The sequence below is a fragment of the Zea mays genome, chromosome 3 (genome assembly GCF_902167145.1).
Source record: "Zea mays cultivar B73 chromosome 3, Zm-B73-REFERENCE-NAM-5.0, whole genome shotgun sequence".
NCBI classification, from domain to species: Eukaryota; Viridiplantae; Streptophyta; class Magnoliopsida; order Poales; family Poaceae; genus Zea; species Zea mays.
In genome coordinates this window covers 219,282,395-219,296,522 of record NC_050098.1, presented here as the reverse complement: position 1 = coordinate 219,296,522, position 14,128 = coordinate 219,282,395, and positions in this window count along the sequence as shown.

Sequence of the window (14,128 nt, the reverse complement as noted above, 5' to 3'; positions counted from 1 at the left end):
AGACATCGGATCGGTTTTGGGCCGAGGCGGTCAACACCGCCTGCTACGCCATGAACCGATTATATCTGCACCGAATCCTCAAGAAGACATCATACGAACTCCTTACCAGTAAAAAGCCCAATATTTCATATTTTAGAGTCTTTGGTAGCAAATGTTTTATACTTGTTAAAAGAGGTAGAAAATCTAAATTTGCTCCTAAGACTATAGAAGGCTTTTTACTAGGATATGATTCAAACACAAGGGCATATAGAGTCTTTAACAAGTCCTCTGGACAAGTTGAAGTTTCTTGTGACGTTGTGTTTGATGAGACTAACGGCTCTCAAGTAGAGCAAGTTGATCTTGATGAGATAGGTGATGAAGAGGCTCCATGCATCGCGCTAAGGAACATGTCCATAGGGGATGTGTGTCCTAAGGAATCTCAAGAGCCTCCAAATGCACAAGATCAACCATCCTTCTCCACGCAAGCATCTCCACCGACTCAAAATGAGGATGAAGCTCAAGTTGATGAAGTAGAAGATCAAGCAAATGAGCCACCCCAAGATGACGGCAATGATCAAGGGGGAGATGCAAATGATCAAGACAAGGAGGATGAAGAACAAAGGCCGCCACACCCAAGAGTCCACCAAGCAATCCAACGAGATCACCCCGTCGACACCATCCTCGGCGACATTCATAAGGGGGTAACTACTAGATCTCGTGTTGCACATTTTTGTGAGCATTACTCTTTTGTTTCCTCTATTGAGCCACACAGGGTAGAGGAAGCACTTCAAGATTCGGATTGGGTGGTGGCAATGCAAGAGGAGCTCAACAACTTCACTAGGAATGAGGTATGGCACTTAGTTCCACGTCCTAACCAAAATGTTGTAGGAACCAAATGGGTTTTCCGCAACAAGCAAGATGAGCATGGTGTGGTGACAAGGAACAAAGCCCGACTTGTGGCCAAGGGATACTCCCAAGTTGAAGGTTTGGATTTCGGTGAAACCTATGCACCCGTAGCTAGGCTTGAGTCAATTCGTATATTATTAGCCTATGCTACTTACCATGGCTTCAAGCTTTATCAAATGGACGTGAAAAGTGCCTTCCTCAATGGACCAATCAAGGAAGAGGTCTATGTTGAGCAACCTCCCGGCTTTGAAGATAGTGAGTATCCTAATCATGTCTATAAACTCTCTAAGGCGCTTTATGGGCTCAAGCAAGCCCCAAGAGCATGGTATGAATGCCTTAGAGATTTCTTTATAAATAATGGCTTCAAAGTCGGAAAAAGCCGATCCTACTTTATTCACTAAAACTCTTGAAAATGACTTGTTTGTATGCCAAATTTATGTTGATGATATTATATTTGGGTCTACTAACGAGTCTACATGTGAAGAATTTAGTAGGATCATGACACAGAAATTCGAGATGTCAATGATGGGGGAGTTGAAGTACTTAGGATTTCAAGTGAAGCAACTCCAAGAGGGCACCTTCCTAAGCCAAACGAAGTATACTCAAGATATTCTAAGCAAGTTTGGGATGAAGGATGCCAAACCCATCAAGACACCCATGGGAACCAATGGGCATCTCGACCTCGACGAGGGAGGTAAATCCGTGGATCAAAAGGTATACCGGTCGATGATAGGTTCTTTACTATACTTATGTGCATCTCGACCGGATATTATGCTTTCCGTATGCATGTGTGCAAGATTCCAAGCCGACCCTAAAGAAGCTCACCTTACGGCCGTAAAACGAATCTTGAGATATTTAGTTTATACTCCTAAGTTTGGGCTTTGGTATCCTCGGGGATCCACATTTGATTTAATTGGTTATTCGGATGCTGATTGAGCAGGGTGTAAAATCAATAGAAAGAGCACATCGGGGACTTGCTAGTTCTTGGGAAGATCCTTGGTGTCTTGGGCTTCAAAGAAGCAAAATTCCGTCGCTCTTTCTACCGCCGAAGCCGAGTACATTGCCACAGGCCATTGTTGCGCGCAACTACTTTGGATGAGGCAAACCCTTAGGGACTACGATTACAAATTAACCAAAGTTCCTCTTCTATGTGATAATGAGAGTGCAATCCGCATGGCGGATAATCCCGTTGAGCATAGCCGCACTAAACACATAGCCATTCGGTATCACTTTTTAAGGGATCACCAACAAAAGGGAGATATCGAGATTTCTTACATTAATACTAAAGATCAATTAGCCGATATCTTTACCAAGCCACTTGATGAACAAACTTTTAACAAACTTAGGCATGAGCTAAATATTCTTGATTCTAGGAACTTCTTTTGTTGATTTGCACACATAGCTCATTTATATACCTTTGAACATGTATCTTTCATATGTTATGACTAATGTGTTTTCAAGTCTATTTCAAACCAAGTCATAGGTGTATTGAAAGGAAATTGGAGTCTTCGGCGAAGACAAAGGCTTCCACTCCGTAACTCATCCTTCGCCGTCGCTCCGAGCAACTCTCCATCTTTGGAGGAGAGATCACTCTTCTACTTTGGTATATTCTTCACTCATTTATTTATGACCAAAGGGGGAGAGAGTAATTCCAAGGGCTCTAATGACTCCGTTTTTGGCGATTCATGCCAAAGGGGGAGAAAGTATTTGCCCAAAGCAAAAGGACCGCACCACCAGCTAATTTTAAAAGGAGTTTTTCCATTGGTATGATTCTCAATTGATAAATTTAAAATTGGTATCTTATTATGTTCAAAAGGGGGAGAAAGTATCATTTCAAAATTGATATATCAAAACCCTCTTGAACACTAAGAGGAGAATTTTATTTAGGGGGAGTTTTGTTTAGTCTAAGGAAAAGCATTTGAAACAGGGGGAGAAAACTTCAAATCTTGAAAATGCTTCGCAAAATCTTATTCATTTACCTTTGACTATTTGCAAAAGAACTTTTGAAAAAGAATTCACAAAAGAATTTGCAAAAACAAAACTTGTGGTGCAAGCATAGTCCAAAATGTTAAAAATGAAGAAACAATCCATGCATATATTATAAGTATTTATATTGGCTCAATTCCAAGCAACCTTTGCACTTACATTATGCAAGCTAGTTCAATTATGTACTTCTATACTTGCTTTGGTTTGTGTTGGCATCAATCACCAAAAAGGGGGAGATTGAAAGGGAATTAGGCTTACACCTAGTTCCTAATTGATTTTGGTGGTTGAATTGCCCAACACAAATAACTGGACTAACTAGTTTGCTCTAGTGTATAAGATATACAGGTATCAAAGGTTCACACTTAGCCAATAAGAAGTCCAAGAATTGGGTTCAACAAAGGAGCAAAGGGATAACCGAAGTGTGCCCTGGTCTGGCACACCGGACTGTCCGGTGTGCCACCGGACAGTGTCCGGTGCACCAGGGGACTTCACGCTGAACTCTTCACCTTCGGGAAAATCCAGAGCCGCTTCGCTATAATTCACCGGACTGTCCGGTGTACACCGGACAGTGTCCGGTGCCCCAAGGAAGAGCGACTCTGGAACTCGCCAGCTTCGGGAATTTGCTCCGCTATAATTCACCGGACATGTCCGGTGTACACCGGACTGTCCGGTGAGCCAGCGGGGCAACAGCTACTTCGCGCCAACGGTCACCTGCAGAAGCATTAAATGCGCGCCAGTGCGCGCAGAAGTCAGGCACGCGCAAAGTGGCGCACCGGACACTCTATAGTGCATGTCCGGTGTGCCACCGGACATCAAGGCGGGCCTAGAAGACAGAGCTCCAACGGTCGGAACCCAACGGCCTGGTGACGTGGCTGGCGCACCGGACACTGTCCGGTGTGCACCGGACTGTCCGGCGCACCATGCGACAGACAGCCCCACCAAACGGCTAGTTTGGTGGTTGGGGCTATAAATACCCCCCAACCACCCCACATTCAAGTCATCCAAGTTTTCCCACTTCAACTACTTACAAGAGCTCTAGCATTCAATTCTAGACACACCCAAGTGATCAAATCCTCTCCAAACTCCACACAACGCCCTAGTGATTAGTGAGAGAGATTTGCTTGTGTTCTTTCAAGCTCTTGCGCTTGGATTGCTTTCTTATTTCTTTGATTCTTTATTGCGATCAAACTCACTTGTAATTGAGGCAAGAGACACCAATCTTGTGGTGGTCCTTGTGGGAACTTTGTGTTCCAAGTGATTGAGAAGAAAAGCTCACTCGGTCCGAGGGACCGTTTGAGAGAGGGAAAGGGTTGAAAGAGACCCGGTCTTTGTGACCACCTCAACGGGGAGTAGGTTTGCGAGAACCGAACCTCGGTAAAACAAATCCACGTGTCTCACTCCTTATTCGCTTGCGATTTGTTTTGCGCCCTCTCTCGCGGACTCGATTATATTTCTAACGCTAACCCGGCTTGTAGTTGTGATTATTTTGAGAATTTCAGTTTCGCCCTATTCACCCCCCCTCTAGGCGACTTTCAAACCCATCTAGGCTGGGGCACGCGGCGACAATTTACTCGTCGGTCCAGGGACCCCCCGGGTTCGAAACACCGACAGTTGGCGCCCAGGTAGGGGCCTGCTGCGTGTTGACGAACAGCTTCCCGTCAAGCTCCAGATGGGCAGTCTTCAACAACCTTTCCAGCCCGGGACGGTACTCCGTTTCGGGAGTCTTGAGTTCATGTCCCTCGATGACAGCTACGACATGATACTCCTTCCCCCGCCGCGCGACAGCGACAATGGCGGCCGATAACCCGCCCGCCGGTGGCGGAATCGACGACGTCTTCCCCACGTGGTGGAAGAACAACATTCGGGCTTGTCCCGTCCCCTCCCCCGCCGACGGAGGAGGAGGCGGGGCAACCAAGGCCAAGCAGGAGGCGGCACCTCATCGGCTGTCGAGCGAGTCGACGGCACCGGCGCCCCAACGGAGGGTACGTCGGGCATCGACCTCGCGTCTGAGACGAAGACGAGCGTCGTCTCCCCGCAACACGCCAACCCCAAGCAAACGGACGACGCCAGCACGCTCGCGAAGGACTTGCTGGGTGTCACCCTTGTACCTGAGACGACGGTGTAGTCTGCTCCTGACGTGACTTCGTCACCGCCCGTCGACCAAGAGGTACCAACCGACTCCCATCTCGCGCCTTTTGGATTCAGCCTCGACCCACCAAGCGACTTCGCTTCGGTGGACGCTCTCATAGAGGCGAGTCCAAACCCTCTGGAGTATCGTATGCGGTCACCCTAGGATCAGCTGACGACCGTCTCGACCTACGGGCCCTCGGGGTCCGAGGAAGATGACGAGCCCGACTTCTGTTGGGATTTCTCCGGACTTGGTAACCCCAGTGCCATGCGGGACTTTATGACCGCATGTGACTATTGCCTTTCCGACTGTTCCGACGGCAGCCGCAGCCTCGGCGACGAGGACTGCGGCCCAAGTCGTGAATGTTTCCACGTCGATCTAGGGGGTCCCAACGAAGGCAACCATCTTGGTATGCCGGAGAACGGTGATCTCCCTAGGCCTGTGCCTCGCGTTGACATCCTTCGGGAGCTAGCTATGGTCCCCGTCGCGGCGGGGGGTCATGACCCACAACTCGAGCAAATCCGCGAGATGCAGGCCAGGCTCGACGAGGGAGCAGGAACACTTGAGCCGATCCGCCGGGACATCGGGCAGGAATGGGCGGGCCAACCTCCGGCCGGAGAAGTGCGTCATCTCCCCCAGGGCTTCCAGCACCGCGTCGCCGACGATGTCAGGGTAAGGCCGCCATCGACTTCCAGTGGAGTCGGCCAGAACCTGGCTGCAGCGGCAATACTTCTCCACGCGATGCCGGAGCCATCAACCACCGAGGGGTGGCGTATCCAGGGAGAGCTCAAGAATCTCCTGGAGGACGCCGCGGTCCGACGGGCCGAAAGCTCCACCTCCCGAAGGCAGGGGTACCCCTCGGAACATCGCGTCGCGACTTCCCGATTCATGCGGGAAGCCTCGGTCCACACCGGGCGCACGCGCAACACAGCGCCTGCAGCCTCGGGTCGCCTCGGCAATGACCACCACCACCGCAACTGTCGAGCCCACCTCGACGAGAGGGTGCGCCGAGGCTACCACCTCAGGCATGGGGGACGCTACGACAGCGGGGAGGATCGGAGTCCCTCGCCCGAACCACCCGGTCCGCAGGCTTTCAGCCGCGCCATACGACGGGCGTCGTTCCCGACCCGGTTCCGAACCCCGACTAATATCACAAAGTACTCGGGGGAGACGAGACCGGAACTGTGGCTCGTGGACTATCGGCTGGCCTGCCACCTGGGTGGAACGGACGACGACAACCTCATCATCCGCAACCTCCCCCTGTTCCTTTCCGACACCGCTCGGGCCTGGCTGGAGCACCTGCTTCCGGGGCAGATCTCCAATTGGGACGACCTGGTCCAGGCCTTCGCCGACAATTTCCAGGGCACGTACGTGCGCCCCGGAAACTCCTGGGATCTCCGAAGCTGCCGCCAGCAGCCGGGAGAGTCTCTCCGGGACTACATCCGGCGATTCTCGAAGCAGCGCACCGAGCTACCCAACATCACCGAATCGAATGTCATCGGCGCGTTCCTCGCCGGCACCACCTGCTGTGACCTGGTGAGCAAGCTGGGTCGCAAGACCCCCACTTGGGCGAGCGAGCTGATGGACATCGCCACCAAGTTCGCCTCTGGCCAGGAGGCGGTTGAGGCCATCTTCCGGAAGGACAAGCAGCCCTAGGGCCGCCCACCGGAAGATGTCCTCGAGGCGTCAACTCAGCGCGGCGCCAAGAAGAAAGGCAAGAAGAAGTCGCAAGCGAAACACGACGCCGCCGACGCAGACCTTGTCGCCGCCGCCGAGTACAAGAACCCTCGGAAACCTCCCGGAGGTGCCAACCTCTTCAACAAGATGCTCAAGGAGCCGTGCCCCTATCATCAGGGGCCCGTCAAGCACACCCTTGAGGAGTGCGCCTTGCTTCGGCGCCACTTTCACAAGGCCGGGCCACCCGCGGAGGGTGGCAGGGCTCGCGACGACGATAAGAAGGAAGATCACAAGGCAGGAGAGTTCCCCGAGGTCCACGACTGCTACATGATCTATGGTGGGCGAGTGGCGAACGCCTCGGCTCGGCACCGCAAGCAAGAGCGTCGGGAGGTCTGCTCGGTAAAGGTGGCGGCGCCAGTCTACCTAGACTGGTCCGACAAGCCCATCACCTTCGACGAGGGCGACCATCCCGACCGTGTGCCGAGCCCGGGGAAATACCCGCTCGTTGTCGACCCCATCATCGGCAACGTCAGGCTCACCAAGGTCCTCATGGACGGAGGCAGCGGCCTCAACATCATCTACGCCGAGACCCTCGGGCTTCTGCGTGTCGATCTGTCCTCGGTCCGGGCAGGCGCTGCGCCTTTTCACGGGATCATCCCCGGGAAACGCGTCCAGCCCCTCGGACAACTCGATCTACCCGTCTGCTTTGGGACGCCCTCCAACTTCTGAAGGGAGACCCTCACGTTCGAGGTGGTCGGGTTCCGAGGAACCTACCACGCAGTACTGGGGAGGCCATGCTACGCTAAGTTCATGGCCGTCCCCAACTACACCTACCTCAAACTCAAGATGTCGGGCCCCAACGAGGTCATCACCGTCAGCCCCACGTACCGACACGCGTACGAATGCGACGTGGAGTGCGTGGAGTATGCCGAGGCGCTCGCCGAATCCGAGGCCCTCATCGCCGACCTGGAGAGCCTCTCTAAGGAGGTGCCGGACGTGAAGCGCCACGCCGGCAACTTCGAGCCAGCGGAGACGGTTAAATCCGTCCCTCTCGACCCTAGCAACAACGCCTCCAAGCAAATCCGGATCGGCTCCGAGCTTGATCCCAAATAGGAAGCAGTGCTCGTCGACTTTCTCCGCGCGAACGCCGACGTTTTCAAGTGGAGTCCCTCGGACATGCCCGGCATACCGAGGGATGTCGCCGAGCACTCGCTGGATATCCGAGCTGGAGCCCGACCCGTGAAGCAGCCTCTATGCCGATTCGACGAAGAAAAGCGCAGGGCCATAGGCGAGGAGATCCACAAGCTAATGGCGGCAGGGTTCATCAAAGAGGTATTCCATCCCGAATGGCTTGCCAACCCTGTGCTTGTGAGAAAGAAAGGAGGGAAATGGCGGATGTGTGTAGACTACACTGGTCTAAACAAAGCATGTCCGAAAGTTCCCTACCCTCTGCCTCGCATCGATCAAATCATGGATTCCACCGCTGGGTGCGAAACCCTGTCTTTCCTCGATGCCTACTCAGGGTATCACCAAATTAGGATGAAAGAGTCCGACCAGCTCGCGACTTCTTTCATCACACCTTTCGGCATGTACTGCTATGTTACCATGCCGTTCGGTTTGAGGAATGCGGGTGCGACATACTAAAGGTGCATGAACCACGTGTTCGGCGAACACATTGGCCGAACGGTCGAGGCCTACGTCGATGACATCATAGTCAAGACGAGGAAAGCCTCCGACCTCCTTTCCGACCTTGAAGCGACATTCCGATGTCTCAAGGCGAAAGGCGTGAAGCTCAATCCCGAGAAGTGTGTCTTCGGGGTTCCCCGAGGCATGCTCTTGGGGTTCATCGTCTCCAAGCGGGGCATCGAGGCCAACCCGGAGAAGATCGCGGCCATCACCAGCATGGGGCCTATCAAGGACTTGAAAGGCGTACAGAGAGTCACGGGATGCCTTGCGGCTCTGAGCCGTTTCATCTCGTGGCTCGGCGAAAGAGGCCTGCCTCTGTACCTGAGAGCACCTAGAGGGGGGGGTGAATAGGTGATCCTGTAAAAACTTAAACTTATAGCCACAAAACTTGATTAGGCGTTAGCACAGTTTATGCCAAGTGGCTAGAGAGGAGTCAAAATACAATAACCACAAGAATCCAATCACAGAGATGACACAGTGGTTATCCCGTGGTTCGGCCAAGTACAAAACTTGCCTACTCCACGTTGTGGCGTCCCAACGGACGAGAGTTGCACTCAACTCCTCTCAAGTGATCCAATGATCAACTTGAATACCACGGTGTTCTTGCTTTTCTTTTCTCAATCCCGTTTGCGAGGAATCTCCACAACTTGGAGCCTCTCGCCCTTACAAAAGATGTTCACAGAGAATCACAGAGCAAGGGAGGGATTAGCAACTCACACACGACACAAAGATCACAGCGAATACGCACACACAAGACCCAGACTTGAGCTCAAGAGACTAGCACACTAGAACGGAGCTCAAATCACTAGAATGTCGAACAAGTGCGCAAGATTGATGTGTGAGTGATCAAGATTGCTCAAGGAATGCTTGGTTTTCTCCTCCATGCGCCTAGGGGTCCCTTTTATAGCCCCAAGGCAGCTAGGAGCCGTTGAGAGCACATCTGGAAGGCTATTCTTGCCTTCTGTCGTCGGGCGCACCGGACAGTCCGGTGCACACCGGACAGTGTCCGGTGCCCGATTCCTTTCCTTAAATGGCGAAGCCGACCGTTGCCGACCGTTGCAGATCTGGCGCACCGGACAGTCCGGTGCACACCGGACAGTCCGGTGCTTCCTTCCGACCGTTGGCTCGGCCACGTGTCCTGCGCTGATCACGCGGCCGACCGTTGGCCCTGGCCGACCGTTGGCTCACCGGACAGTCCGGTGCACACCGGACAGTCCGGTGAATTTTAGCCGAAGTCGCCGGAGAAAAACCCGAGAGCGGCCTGTTCGGCTGGGGCAGCCTGGCGCACCGGACACAGTCCGGTGCACCACCGGACAGTCCGGTGCCCCAGACCGAAACAGCCTCTTGGCTGTACACAGCCAAGTCTTCTCTTCTCTTCTTCTTTCTGTTTCTAACACTTAGACAAGTATATTAGTACACAAAACCACTGTACTAGGACTTAGAAACATACCTTTGCTTGTGATTTGCACTTTGTTCATCCATGGGCATATTTTCACATTTAAGCACTTGTGTTTGCACTCAATCACCAAAATACTTAGAAATGGCCCAAGGGCACATTTCCCTTTCAATCTCCCCCTTTTTGGTGATTTATGCCAACACAACATAAAGCAACTAGAACAAGCGCAAAATCACTTCAAATAAAAACTGACTTTGAGTTTTATTCAATTTTGGCATATATGGATCATCTTTTGCCACCACTTGGTTTGTTTTTGCAAATCAAACTCAAATCTCTATCTCTAAGTCAAACACACATGTTGAAGCATAAAGAGAGTCATTCCAGAAGAGATTGATCAAAGATTTCAAAAACTCCCCCTATTTCCCATAATCAACACTTCTCCCCACAAGAAGCCAACTTTTGACAATAGAGACAATAAGAGACAATAAAAGCTTTTGACAAAACAAAAACTCTATTCTACTATTTTCAAAATCTCTCAAGTGGTAGCTGATCCATTTATCATTTTGGCCTTTATTTTCTCCCCCTTTGGCATCAAGCACCAAAACGGGATTAATCTTGGCCTTGTAACCCCATTGCCTCACCAAAGTCTTCAATTAAGAGCAAATGGCAATAAGATTTCATGAGATGAACTTGGAATTAGTTACCCTCTCATTGGAGTGCAGTGGAAGTCTTTCATGGTCCAAGTCCACCTTTTCCCTTTCAATCCTCCTTCGAGACTCAATCAAGCAAACTCAAGCAAATGGTTAGTCTCAAAGGGTCAAGTTGTAACACATCTCCCCCTAAACATGTGCATCACTTTGCAACGGACTTGTGAGGTCCAGGGAGTGTTGGTACAACTTGAGCACCACAATAAGCAACAAAATGCAGAATGAACCTGATCAAATGCATAAACACATGTATGCTACAATTCAATCCAAGTTCCGCGAATCTAAGACATTTAGCTCACTACGCAGCCTGCAAAAGGTCTTCTCATCTAGAGGCTTGGTAAAGATATCGGCTAGCTGGTTCTCGGTGCTAACATGAAACACTTCGATATCTCCCTTTTGCTGGTGGTCTCTCAAAAAGTGATGCCGGATGTCTATGTGCTTTGTGCGGCTGTGCTCAACAGGATTCTCCGCCATGCGGATAGCACTCTCATTGTCACATAGGAGTGGGACTTTGCTCAGATTGTAGCCAAAGTCCCGGAGGGTTTGCCTCATCCAAAGTAGTTGCGCGCAACACTGACCTGCGGCAACGTACTCGGCCTCAGCGGTGGATAGGGCAACGGATGTTTGTTTCTTAGAGTTCCATGACACCAGGGACCTTCCTAAGAATTGGCACGTCCCCGATGTACTCTTCCTATCGACCTTACATCCAGCATAGTCGGAGTCTGAGTATCCAACTAAGTCAAAGGTAGACCCCTTTGGATACCAGAGCCCGAAGCAAGGCGTAGCAACTAAATATCTAAGAATTCGCTTCACCGCCACTAAGTGACATTCCTTAGGATCGGATTGAAATCTAGCACACATGCACACGCTAAGCATAATATCCGTTCTACTAGCACATAAGTAAAGCAAAGAACCTATCATTGACCGGTATGCTTTTTGATCAACGGACTTACCTCCTTTGTTGAGGTCGGTGTGTCCGTCGGTCCCCATCGGAGTCTTTGCGGGCTTGGCGTCCTTCATCCCAAACCGCTTTAGCAGATCTTGCGTGTACTTCATTTGGGAGAGGAAGGTGCCGTCCTTGAGTTGCTTCACTTGGAACCCAAGGAAGTAGTTCAACTCGCCCATCATCGACATCTCGAATTTCTGCGTCATTACCCTGCTAAACTCTTCACAAGACTTTTGGTTAGTAGAACCAAATATTATGTCATCGACATAAATTTGGCACACAAACAAATCACCATCACATGTCTTTGTAAAAAGAGTTGGATCGGCTTTCCCAACCTTGAAAGCATTAGCAATTAGAAAGTCTCTAAGGCATTCATACCATGCTCTTGGGGCTTGCTTAAGTCCATAGAGCGCCTTAGAGAGCTTACACACATGGTCGGGGTACCGTTCATCCTCGAAGCCAGGGGGTTGCTCCACGTACACTTCCTCCTTGATTGGCCCGTTGAGGAAAGCGCTCTTCACATCCATTTGGTACAACATGAAAGAATGGTGAGCGGCATATGCTAGCAAGATACGAATGGACTCTAGCCTAGCCACAGGAGCGAAAGTCTCCTCAAAGTCCAAACCTGCGACTTGGGCATAACCTTTTGCCACAAGTCGAGCCTTGTTCCTCGTCACCACCCCGTGCTCGTCCTGTTTGTTGCGGAACACCCACTTGGTTCCCACAACATTTTGCTTCGGACGAGGCACCAGTGTCCACACTTCATTGCGCTTGAAGTTGTTGAGCTCCTCCTGCATGGCCAATACCCAATCCGGATCTAGCAAGGCCTCCTCTACCCTGAAAGGCTCAATAGAAGAGACAAAGGAGTAATGCTCACAAAAATTAACTAATCGAGATCGAGTAGTTACTCCCTTGCTAATGTCACCCAGAATTTGATCGACGGGATGATCCCTTTGAATCATCGCTCGAACTTGGGTTGGAGGTGCCGGTTGCGCTTCTTCCTCCATCACTTGATCATCTTGTGCTCCCCCTTGATCAAGCGCCTCCACTTGAGGTACCTGTTCGTCATCTTTGGTTGGGGGATGCACCATAGTTGAGGAAGAAGGTTGATCTCGTTCATCTTGTTCCTGTGGCCGTACTTCTCCAATCGCCATGGTCCGTATAGCGGCCGTCGGAACATCTTCTTCATCTACATCATCACAATCAACAACTTGCTCTCTTGGAGAGCCATTAGTCTCATCAAATACAACATCGCTAGAGACTTCAACCAAACCCGATGATTTGTTGAAGACTCTATACGCCTTTGTATTTGAGTCATAACCTAACAAAAACCCTTCTACAGCTTTGGGAGCAAACTTAGAATTTCTACCCTTCTTTACTAGAATGTAGCATTTACTCCCAAATACACGAAAGTACGATACATTGGGTTTGTTACCGGTTAGTAGCTCATACGACGTCTTCTTGAGGAGGCGATGAAGGTAGACCCTGTTGATGGCGTGGCAAGCAGTGTTAACGGCTTCCGTCCAAAAGCACTCGGGGGTCTTGAACTCTCCTAGCATCGTCCTCGCCATATCGATGAGCGTCCTATTCTTCCTCTCTACCACACCATTTTGCTGTGGTGTGTAGGGAGCGGAGAACTCGTGCTTGATCCCTTCCTCTTCAAGGAACTCCTCCACTTGAAGGTTCTTGAACTCGGATCCGTTGTCGCTCCTTATCTTCTTCACTTTGAGCTCAAACTCATTTTGAGCTCTCCTGAGGAAGCGCTTGAGGGTCCCTTGGGTTTCAGACTTATCCTGCAAAAAGAACACCCAAGTGAAGCGGGAAAAATCATCAACAATAACTAAACCATACTTACTCCCTCCTATGCTCAGATAGGCGACAGGTCCGAAGAGGTCCATATGCAGCAGCTCCAGGGGTCTTGAAGTGGTCATCACGTTCTTGCTGTGATGCGCTCCTCCTACTTGTTTACCTGCTTGACAAGCTGCACAAGGTCTATCTTTTTCGAAATGCACGTTAGTCAAACCTATCACGTGTTCTCCCTTTAGAAGCTTGTGAAGGTTCTTCATCCCCACATGTGCTAAGCGGCGATGCCACAGCCAGCCCATGCTAGTCTTAGCTATTAAGCATGCATCTAGACCGGCCTCTTCTTTTGCAAAATCAACTAAATAAAGTTTGCCATCTAATACACCCTTAAAAGCTAGTGAACCATCACTTCTTCTAAAGACAGACACATCTACATTTGTAAATAGACAGTTATACCCCATATTGCATAATTGACTAACAGATAGCAGATTATATCCAAGAGACTCTACTAAAAACACATTAGATATGGAGTGCTCATTAGAAATTGCAATTTTACCTAAACCTTTTACCTTGCCTTGATTCCCATCACCGAATACAATTGAATCTTGGGAATCTTTATTCTTGACGTAGGAGGTGAACATCTTCTTCTCCCCCGTCATATGGTTTGTGCATCCGCTGTCGATAATCCAGCTTGAACCCCCGGATGCATAAACCTGCAAGGCAAATTTAGGCTTGGGTCTTAGGTACCCAACTCATGTTGGGTCCTACAAGGTTAGCACATATATCCTTAGGGACCCAAATGCAAGTTTTATCACCTTTGCATTTTGCCCCTAACTTCCTAGCAATTACTTTTCTATCCTTTCTACAAATTGCAAATGAAGCATTCAAAGCACAATAAATTGTAGAAGGTTCAT